This window comes from Asterias amurensis, chromosome 20 (genome assembly GCF_032118995.1).
Source record: "Asterias amurensis chromosome 20, ASM3211899v1".
Classification (NCBI taxonomy): domain Eukaryota; kingdom Metazoa; phylum Echinodermata; class Asteroidea; order Forcipulatida; family Asteriidae; genus Asterias; species Asterias amurensis.
In genome coordinates this window covers 4,144,752-4,155,846 of record NC_092667.1, presented here as the reverse complement: position 1 = coordinate 4,155,846, position 11,095 = coordinate 4,144,752, and positions in this window count along the sequence as shown.

Here is an 11,095-nt window from a genome sequence, read left to right as displayed (position 1 = left end):
GCAAGGCTATAGCCTTATGGTTTTATCAAAATGGTTGCAAGGCTATAGCCTTATGGTTTTTGCCTGAAAATGTAGGCATAGCCTTATGTTTTTATCAAATTTTGCCTGAAAATTGTTGCAAGGCTATATATAGCCTTATGGTTTTATCAAATTTTGCTTGAAAATTGTTGCAAGGCTATAGCCTTATGGTTTTTGCCTGAAAATGTAGGCAAGGCTATAGCCTTATGGTTTTGTCAAATTTTGCCTGAAAATTGTTGCAAGGCTATAGCCTTATGGTTTTTGCCTGAAAATGTAGGCAAGGCTATAGCCTTATGGTTTTATCAAATTTTGCTTGAAAATGCCTTATGGTTTATGGTTTTGCCTTATGGTTTTTGCCTGAAAATTGTTGCAAGGCTATAGCCTTATGGTTTTATCAAATTTTGCCTGAAAATTGTTGCAAGGCTATAGCCTTATGGTTTTATCAAATTTGTTGCAAGGCCTTATGGTTTTTGCCTGAATATGGTTGCAAGGCTATAGCCTTATGGTTTTATCAAATTTTGCTTGAAAATTGTTGCAAGGCTATAGCCTTATGGTTTTTGCCTGAAAATGTAGGCAAGGCTATAGCCTTATGGTTTTATCAAATTTTGCTTGAAAATGTGTGCAAGGCTATAGCCTTATGGTTTTGTCAAATTTTGCCTGAAAATTGTTGCCTTATGGTTTTATCAAATTTTGCTTGAAAATTGTTGCAAGGCTATAGCCTTATGGTTTTTGCCTGAAAATGTGTGCAAGGCTATAGCCTTATGGTTTTATCAAATTTTGCCTGAAAATTGTTGCAAGGCTATAGCCTTATGGTTTTTGCCTGAAAATGTAGGCAAGGCTATAGCCTTATGGTTTTATCAAATTTTGCTTGAAAATGGTTGCAAGGCTATATATAGCCTTATGGTTTTATCAAATTTTGCTTGAAAATGGTTGCAAGGCTATATATAGCCTTATGGTTTTTATCAAATTTTGCTTGAAAATGTGTGCAAGGCTATAGCCTTATGGTTTTATCAAATTTTGCTTCAAAATTGTTGCAAGGCTATAGCCTTATGGTTTTTGCGTGAAAATGTAGGCATAGCCTTATGGTTTTATCAAATTTTGCTTGAAAATGTGTGCAAGGCTATAGCCTTATGGTTTTATCAAATTTTGCTTGAAAATGTGTGCAAGGCCTTATGGTTTTGTCAAATTTTGCCTGAAAATTGTTGCCTTATGGTTTTATCAAATTTTGCTTGAAAATTGTTGCAAGGCTATAGCCTTATGGTTTTTGCCTGAAAATGGTTGCAAGGCTATAGCCTTATGGTTTTATCAAATTTTGCTTGAAAATGTGTGCAAGGCTATAGCCTTATGGTTTTGTCAAATTTTGCCTGAAAATTGTTGCAAGGCTATTATAGCCTTATGGTTTTATCAAATTTTGCTTGAAAATGTGTGCAAGGCTATAGCCTTATGGTTTTGTCAAATTTTGCCTGAAAATTGTTGCAAGGCACACATTTTCAAGCAAAATGTAGGCATAGCCTTATGGTTTTATCAAATTTTGCTTGAAAATGTGTGCAAGGCTATAGCCTTATGGTTTTATCAAATTTTGCTTGAAAATTGTTGCAAGGCTATAGCCTTATGGTTTTATCAAAATTGTTGCAAGGCCTTATGGTTTTTGCCTGAAAATGGTTGCAAGGCTATAGCCTTATGGTTTTATCAAATTTTGCTTGAAAATGTGTGCAAGGCTATAGCCTTATGGTTTTGTCAAATTTTGCCTGAAAATTGTTGCAAGGCTATAGCCTTATGGTTTTATCAAATTTTGCTTGAAAATGTGTGCAAGGCTATAGCCTTATGGTTTTGTCAAATTTTGCCTGAAAATTGTTGCAAGGCTATAGCCTTATGGTTTTATCAAATTTTGCTTCAAAATTGTTGCAAGGCTATAGCCTTATGGTTTTTGCCTGAAAATGTGTGCAAGGCTATAGCATTATGGTTTTATCAAATTTTGCCTGAAAATTGTTGCAAGGCTATAGCCTTATGGTTTTTGCCTGAAAATGTAGGCAAGGCTATAGCCTTATGGTTTTATCAAATTTTGCTTGAAAATGGTTGCAAGGCTATAGCCTTATGGTTTTATCAAATTTTGCCTGAAAATTGTTGCAAGGCTATAGCCTTATGGTTTTTGCCTGAAAATGTAGGCAAGGCTATAGCCTTATGGTTTTATCAAATTTTGCTTGAAAATGGTTGCAAGGCTATATATAGCCTTATGGTTTTATCAAATTTTGCTTGAAAATGGTTGCAAGGCTATAGCCTTATGGTTTTTATCAAATTTTGCTTGAAAATGTGTGCAAGGCTATAGCCTTATGGTTTTATCAAATTTTGCTTCAAAATTGTTGCAAGGCTTATAGCCTTATGGTTTTTGCCTGAAAATGTAGGCAAGGCTATAGCCTTATGGTTTTATCAAATTTTGCTTGAAAATGGTTGCAAGGCTATAGCCTTATGGTTTTTGCCTGAAAATGTAGGCATAGCCTTATGGTTTTATCAAATTTTGCTTGAAAATGTGTGCAAGGCTATAGCCTTATGGTTTTATCAAATTTTGCTTGAAAATTGTTGCAAGGCCTTATGGTTTTTGCCTGAAAATGGTTGCAAGGCTATAGCCTTATGGTTTTATCAAATTTTGCTTGAAAATGTGTGCAAGGCTATAGCCTTATGGTTTTGTCAAATTTTGCCTGAAAATTGTTGCAAGGCTATAGCCTTATGGTTTTATCAAATTTTGCTTGAAAATGTGTGCAAGGCTATAGCCTTATGGTTTTGTCAAATTTTGCCTGAAAATTGTTGCAAGGCTATAGCCTTATGGTTTTATCAAATTTTGCTTCAAAATTGTTGCAAGGCTATAGCCTTATGGTTTTGCCTGAAAATGTAGTCAAGGCTATAGCCTTATGGTTTTATCGAATTTTGCCTGAAAATGGTTGCAAGGCTATAGCCTTATGGTTTTTGCCTGAAAATGTGTGCAAGGCTATAGCCTTATGGTTTTATCAAATTTTGCCTGAAAATTGTTGCAAGGCTATATATAGCCTTATGGTTTTTGCCTGAAAATGTAGGCAAGGCTATAGCCTTATGGTTTTATCAAATTTTGCTTGAAAATGGTTGCAAGGCTATAGCCTTATGGTTTTATCAAATTTTGCTTGAAAATGGTTGCAAGGCTATAGCCTTATGGTTTTTATCAAATTTTGCTTGAAAATGTGTGCAAGGCTATAGCCTTATGGTTTTATCAAATTTTGCTTCAAAATTGTTGCAAGGCTATAGCCTTATGGTTTTTGCCTGAAAATGTAGGCAAGGCTATAGCCTTATGGTTTTATCAAATTTTGCTTGAAAATGGTTGCAAGGCTATAGCCTTATGGTTTTTGCCTGAAAATGTAGGCAAGGCTATAGCCTTATGGTTTTATCAAATTTTGCTTGAAAATGGTTGCAAGGCTATAGCCTTATGGTTTTTATCAAATTTTGCTTGAAAATGTGTGCAAGGCTATAGCCTTATGGTTTTATCAAATTTTGCTTCAAAATTGTTGCAAGGCTTATATAGCCTTATGGTTTTTGCCTGAAAATGTAGGCAAGGCTATAGCCTTATGGTTTTATCAAATTTTGCTTGAAAATGGTTGCAAGGCTATAGCCTTATGGTTTTTGCCTGAAAATGTAGGCATAGCCTTATGGTTTTATCAAATTTTGCTTGAAAATGTGTGCAAGGCTATAGCCTTATGGTTTTATCAAATTTTGCTTGAAAATTGTTGCAAGGCTATAGCCTTATGGTTTTATCAAAATTGTTGCAAGGCCTTATGGTTTTTGCCTGAAAATGGTTGCAAGGCTATAGCCTTATGGTTTTATCAAATTTTGCTTGAAAATGTGTGCAAGGCTATAGCCTTATGGTTTTGTCAAATTTTGCCTGAAAATTGTTGCAAGGCTATAGCCTTATGGTTTTATCAAATTTTGCTTGAGAATGTGTGCAAGGCTATAGCCTTATGGTTTTGTCAAATTTTGCCTGAAAAATGTTGCAAGGCTATAGCCTTATGGTTTTGTCAAATTTTGCTCGAAAATGTGTGCAAGGCTATAGCCTTATGGTTTTATCAAATTTTGCTTCAAAATTGTTGCAAGGCTATAACCTTATGGTTTTTGCCTGAAAATGTAGGCAAGGCTATAGCCTTATGGTTTTATCAAATTTTGCTCGAAAATGTGTGCAAGGCTATAGCCTTATGGTTTTATCAAATTTTGCTTCAAAATTGTTGCAAGGCTATAACCTTATGGTTTTTGCCTGAAAATGTAGGCAAGGCTATATATAGCCTTATGGTTTTATCAAATTTTGCCTGAAAATGGTTGCAAGGCTATAGCCTTATGGTTTTATCAAATTTTGCCTGAAAATGGTTGCAAGGCTATAGCCTTATGGTTTTTGCCTGAAAATGTAGGCAAGGCTATAGCATTATGGTTTTATCAAATTTTGCTTGTTTTGCTTGAAAATGTGTGCAAGGCTATAGCCTTATGGTTTTATCAAATTTTGCTTGAAAATGTGTGCAATGTGTGCATGTGTGGGTTTAAATATTGTTTGGTTTTGTGTGTACGAAAATAAAGGCTATTTTTAGGGGTGAATCAATTTAAGTTTTGGTTGCCCTAAAGTTGCAGACTAATATCTCATTATTACTTGAGTCGTCTACTTGGCCGCCATATTTGAACACAGTGCAGCAACGGGTGTGTATTTTTTTTCACCTAATTACATATGCGCAAAAATACTTAGCTAAAAGCGACTTTATACATACCCAACTGCATTGTAGTTAAACATGGTGGCCTGAGGGTCCATCTTAACCCGATGGAACCCACCCCCACACTGTAAGGGGGCTAACATTGGTCCTTACAGTGTGGGGGTGGGTTCCATCGGGATAAGATGGGCCTTCCATATTTGAATTGGGTGGGGGGGGGGGTGGTAGGATTGATGCAAATAAAACACAAGTTACAAAGAGAGTTCTGTTCAATTTTTTATTGAAAATTTTGGCCAAAAAAAAAAGCAGAGTCGTGCAAACACCTGTGCCTGTCGGTGGACCCCCTCGGCCACCTGGAACTCGTGATGATCTAAAGGTCCAAAGTGCAATGGTTGATATGTTCTCTGTTCAGTGAAGTTCAATCAGATGCGCTACTAGTGGTTTGTAACAACGATGTACTGTCTTACAAATGTAACGAGCTAGACGCAATTTAGCGCTTTGTTTTAGACGCAGAAGTGCTGAGCAGAGAGTAGTTGTTGCTTGCTTAAATGAAATGGTGCCCTCAAGAGTGCTTAGGATTTCACCGATTGTGGTTTCGCAACCAAGCTGCACTGGTGGTGCCAAGAGGTGTCGACGCTTGTTCCAATGGGATCCTAACTCGACGGATGATGACAACTTCTATCCAGATGATGATGTGCTGGTTGGAGAAACAAATTCTGTAATGGGCAGCAATTTTGTTACCAATTGTGTGTAAAGCAAGTCGCCAAAATTCTTCGGAAAAGTGCTGACGTATTATCACAAACGTCACAAATTTTTCAACAGTTTGAGCATGATAAGTAGTGATGTTTTATCACTGCATGTTTGCCAATAAATGATACTGTAGATGACATTGGATCAATATAAATTCAACCATCCTTAAAAAAACAGACATTGACCAAATACTTCAACAGGGCTGAGATTAATCGTTATAAATTCACCATACAAAGACAGTATGTGTCTTCACAAAACATGTCTGGTTGTACAGAACACGCAACACCAGGGCATGGTTATTTCACAAGTAAAACACAAGTGAAAGTGTAGCGAATACGCAACACCTGGGGAAGTATGGGTAATTCAATACACAAGTGAAAGTGTAGAGAATACGCAACACCTGGGGCAGTATGGGTAATTCAAAACACATGTGGAAGTGTAGAGAATACGCAACACCATGCAAAGTACGGGTAATTCAAAACACATGTTGAAGTGTAGAGAATACGCAAGACAAGGGGAACTATGGGTAATTCAAAACACATGTGGAAGTGTAGAGAATATGCACAAAGAGGGGAACGACAGTTGAAAGTGTAATGAATATGCAACACCGGGGGAAGTATGGGTAATTCACAACACAAGTGAAAGTGTAGAAAATCACTACACCAGTGGAAGTATGGGTAATTCACAACACATGTGGAAGTGTAGTGAGTACGCAACACAAGGGAAGTATGGGTAATTCACAACACAAGTGAAAGTGTAGTGAATACGCAGCACAAGAGGAAGTATGGGTAATTCAAAACACAGGTGAAAGTGTAGTGAATACGCAACACCAGGGGAAGTATGGGTAATTCAAAACACATGTGGAAGTGTAGTGAATACGCAACACCAGGGGAAGTATGGGTAATTCACAACACAAGTGAAAGTGTAGTGAGTACGCAACACAAGGGAAGTATGGGTAATTCACAACACAAGTGAAAGTGTAGTGAATACGCAGCACAAGAGGAAGTATGGGTAATTCAAAACACAGGTGAAAGTGTAGTGAATACGCAACACCAGGGGAAGTATGGGTAATTCAAAACACAGGTGAAAGTGTAGAGAATATGCAACACAAGGGGAACTATGGGTAATTCACAACACAAGTGAAAGTGTAGAGAATACGCAACACCATGCAAAGTATGGGTAATTCAAAACACATGTGGAAGTGTAGTGAATACGCAACACAAGGGAAGTATGGGTAATTCAAAACACAGGTGAAAGTGTAGTGAATACGCAACACCAGGGGAAGTATGGGTAATTCAAAACACATGTGGAAGTGTAGAGAATAATATGCAACACAAGGGGAACTATGGGTAATTCACAACACAAGTGAAAGTGTAGTGAGTACGCAACACAAGGGAAGTATGGGTAATTCAAAACACATGTGGAAGTGTAGAGAATACGCAACACCAAGCAAAGTATGGGTAATTCAAACACATGTGGAAGTGTAGTGAATACGCATCACCGAGGGAAATATGGGCATAATTCACAACACAGTTGAAAGTGTAGAGAATATGCAGAATAAGGGGAAGTATGGGTAATTCAAAGCACAAGTGAAAGTGTAAAGAACAAGCAAGACCAGGGGAAGTATTGGTAATTCAAAACACATGTAATAGTGAATTGAATAGGCAAGACCAGGGGAAGAATGGGTATTTCAAAACACAGTTGGAAGTGTACAGAATACGCAACACCAGGGGAAGTATGTTTAATTCAAAACACATGTGAAAGTGTAGAGAATACGCAACACCAGGGGAAGTATGGGTTATTCAAAACCCATGTGAAAGTGTAGAGAATACGCAAGACCAGGGGAAATATGGGTAATTCAAAACACACGTAATAGTGAATTGAATAGGCAAGACCAGGGGAAGTATGGGTATTTCAAAACACAGTTGGAAGTGTACAGAATATGCAACACCAGGGGAAGTATGTTTAATTCAAAACACATGTGAAAGTGAATTGAATACGCAACACCAGGGGAAGTATGGGTTATTCAAATTACATGTGAAAGTGTAGAGAATACACAACACCAGGGGAAGTATGGGTTATTCAAAACCCATGTGAAAGTGTAGAGAATACGCAGGATAAGGGGAAGTATGGGTAATTCAAAACACAGGTGAAAGTGTAAAGAATACGCAAGACCAGGGGAAATATGGGTAATTCAAAACACAGTTGGAAGTGTTCAGAATACGCAACACCAGGGGAAGTATGTTTAATTCAAAAAACATGTGAAGGTGAATTGAATAAGCAACACCAGGGGAAGTATGGGTAATTCAAAACACAGTTGAAAGTGAATTGAATACGCAACACCAGGGGAAGTATGGGTAATTCAAATTACATGTGAAAGTGAATTGAATACGCAACACCAGGGGAAGTATGGGTAATTCAAATTACATGTGAAAGTGTAGAGAATACGCAACACCAGGGGAAGTATGGGTAATTCAAAACACATGTGAAAGTGTCCAGAATCCGCAGGATAAGGGGAAGTATGGGTAATTCAAAACACATGTGAAAGTGTCCAGAATCCGCAGGATAAGGGGAAGTATGTTTAATTCAAAACACATGTGAAAGTGAATTGAATACGCAACACCAGGGGAAGTATGGGTAATTCAAATTACATGTGAAAGTGTAGAGAATACGCAACACCAGGGGAAGTATGAGTAATTCAAAACACAGGTGAAAGTGTAAAGAATACGCAAGACCAGGGGAAGTATGGGTAACTCAAAACACAGGTGAAAGTGTAAAGAATACGTAAGACCAGGGGAAGTATGGGTAATTCAAAACACAGTTGAAAGTGTAAAGAATACGTAAGACCAGGGGAAGTATGGGTAATTCAAAACACAGGTGAAAGTGTAAAGAATACGCAAGACCAGGGGAAGTATGGGTAATTCAAAACACAGTTGGAAGTGTAGAGAATACGCAACACCAGGGGAAGTATGGGTAATCCAAAACACAGTTGGGACTGTAGAGAATACGCAACAGCAGGGGAAGTACAATGTATGGGTATTTAAAAACACAATTGAAAGTGTATAGAATACACAACACCAGGGGAGTTATGGGTAATTGAAAACACATGTGAAAGTTTTTAGACTATGCAACCCTTGACCTCTTCTAAAAACCAACCAATTCGAATGATAGGAATCCAATGTCATCTTTGGTATCAAAAGGCAATAAAAAGGGTGTTCTTACTAGATATTTTTATGTAAAGTTGCATGACCAAGCAGAACATGTTTCACCAGCCATCATATCATCAACTGAATAGAAGTCCTCATCATCCACCAAGTCCAGATTCCATTGGCTCAAGCGAAGACATCTTTTCGCACCTTTGTTGATCTAAAACGATCCCCAGCACAAACCTGTTTACTAGAGAACAAAAGAGTGACGTGACCAACAAAAGGCTAAATGATAAGGGGCCCTCATCCCGACGTCTTGAGAGATCTTGCCGAACCAAACGTTTTAGGGACCAACCACTACTTTCCAGCTCGAAATGCGCTAGTATGTATGCATCCAAAAATAGCTTCGCTCTAGCTCATCAAATTTGTAAGGCGGTACACCAGTGAAACAAAACACTAGTGGTGCATCTAATTGAACTTCAGTGAACAGAGAACATACCTTCCATTGCACCCAGACCAACAAGACCAACACTTGTTCCAGGCAGCCGAGGGGGTCCACCAACAGGCACAGGTGTTTGCACAACTCTGCGAGTTTTTCATGGGTTTGGATGAGGCCCTAACATACATGAAATACTCATCCGAATGAGCTGCTCCTACACAATGATTCCAAAAGATATTTCTGTGGTTTTACCTTGAACTCAGAAAAATATTCTCAATATCTTTCAGAGCTAAAACCCTAATGAAAAAAAATACATGTAAGGGAATTTTATCATTGTATTTGATAGAAACTTCCATATCTCTGCAAGATACCGAGATTTCCATAACTTTGCTCAATTTCTGACAAACGTTAACAACTTCATTCATGAGAAAAATCAATACTTTTGAATATACTTACTGAGATTTAACAAAACAAAAAGGAATTAAGTTTTAACGGTCATTTTTTTGATAGAAATTTCCATATCTCTGCAAGATACTTACATTTCCATAATTTCGTTTTTATGTTTGCCCAATTTCTGAAATAATGACTTTGCTTGCAAGAAAAATCATTATTTTAATTAAAACAACTCTTTTTCATGGTCTCATTCTTTTGTAGGAGCAACTCGTACATTTAAACTAACTACATTAAAATAACTACACGAAGACATATGATTCAGAAAGGACATTTAGGGTTTTCTCTGCAACTCTATGCATCTCAAATTTGTTTGAAATTTCTCTAAACAGTTTCAATCAGAGTGCTCTCTGACTGGTCAAACTGTTTCCCAAGAAGACAATCAGAGTGCCCTGATTATCCGCAAGGGAAGGTATCAATTATATTCATCCTAAAGTCCCACCAAAATTTTGTTGAAGATTCTTTTAAAAATTTAAACCAGTGTGCTTTCTGACTGGTAAAACTGTCTCAAGAAGACAATCAGAGTGCCCTGATTATCCGCAAGGGAATGTATCGCTATATTCATAAACAAAATATGCAAGAAAAATTTGTTTGAAATTTCTCTAAACAGTTTCAATCAGAGTGCTCTCCGACTGGTAAAACTGTTTCCGAAGAAGACAATCAGAGTGCCCTGATTATCCGCAAGGGAAGATGTTTTTATTGGGATTGTAAGGAACTTTAGTTAGTTTTTCATGTATGAATTAATTGAACTCTGAATCATACATCTTTAGTGCAGAAAAGGGATGGATCTTGGGACAAAAGGGGAACTTTTTTAGTGATTCACCACACAGGGAGAAGTGTGGATAAATCTAACCGGAAGTTAAAGTGGTTATATCACCACACAAAGGGTAGTATGGATATTTCACCACACAGTAGTTCACACGTATGAGTAGTTCACAACACAAGGAGAAGTGTCATTTACCACAGTGTAAGGAATAGGTTGATCACCACACAAGGAAAAGTGTATGCAATTCACAACTCAATGGAAAGGGTCATTAATCACAAAATAAAGAATGGGTAGATCACCAGACAAGATTATTGGGAAGTATGGGTAATTCAAAACAGAGGTGAAAGTGTTGAGAATACGCAACACCAGGGGAAGTATTGGTAGTTCACAACACAGTTGAAAGTGTAGAGAATACGCAACACCAGGGGAAGTATGGGTAATTCACCACATACAAAATAGTAATGAAATGTTAACTCATTATCAACAGTATAAATTAAATACACCTTAAATAATGGGTCAAATTTTCTTTGACACCTAATGAACCTAATTAGACACTAAAGTGTCCGCATGCGACTCCGTATTTTGAGAAAAAAAGAAAGAAAAGAAGGTTTTTCCAAAAACAGTCACAGCACGATTTTGTACCGTGTTTTTTTCTTTGACACCAAATGAACCTATTAGACACTAAAGTGTCACTTATTTCAGACATGCAACTCTGAATTTTTGCAAAAGATTTGCCGATTTCAGAAACAGGCACAGCAAGATTTTGTACTGTGTTTTTGAATTTTCAATGGCAGAGATAATCAAAACCATAAAATCA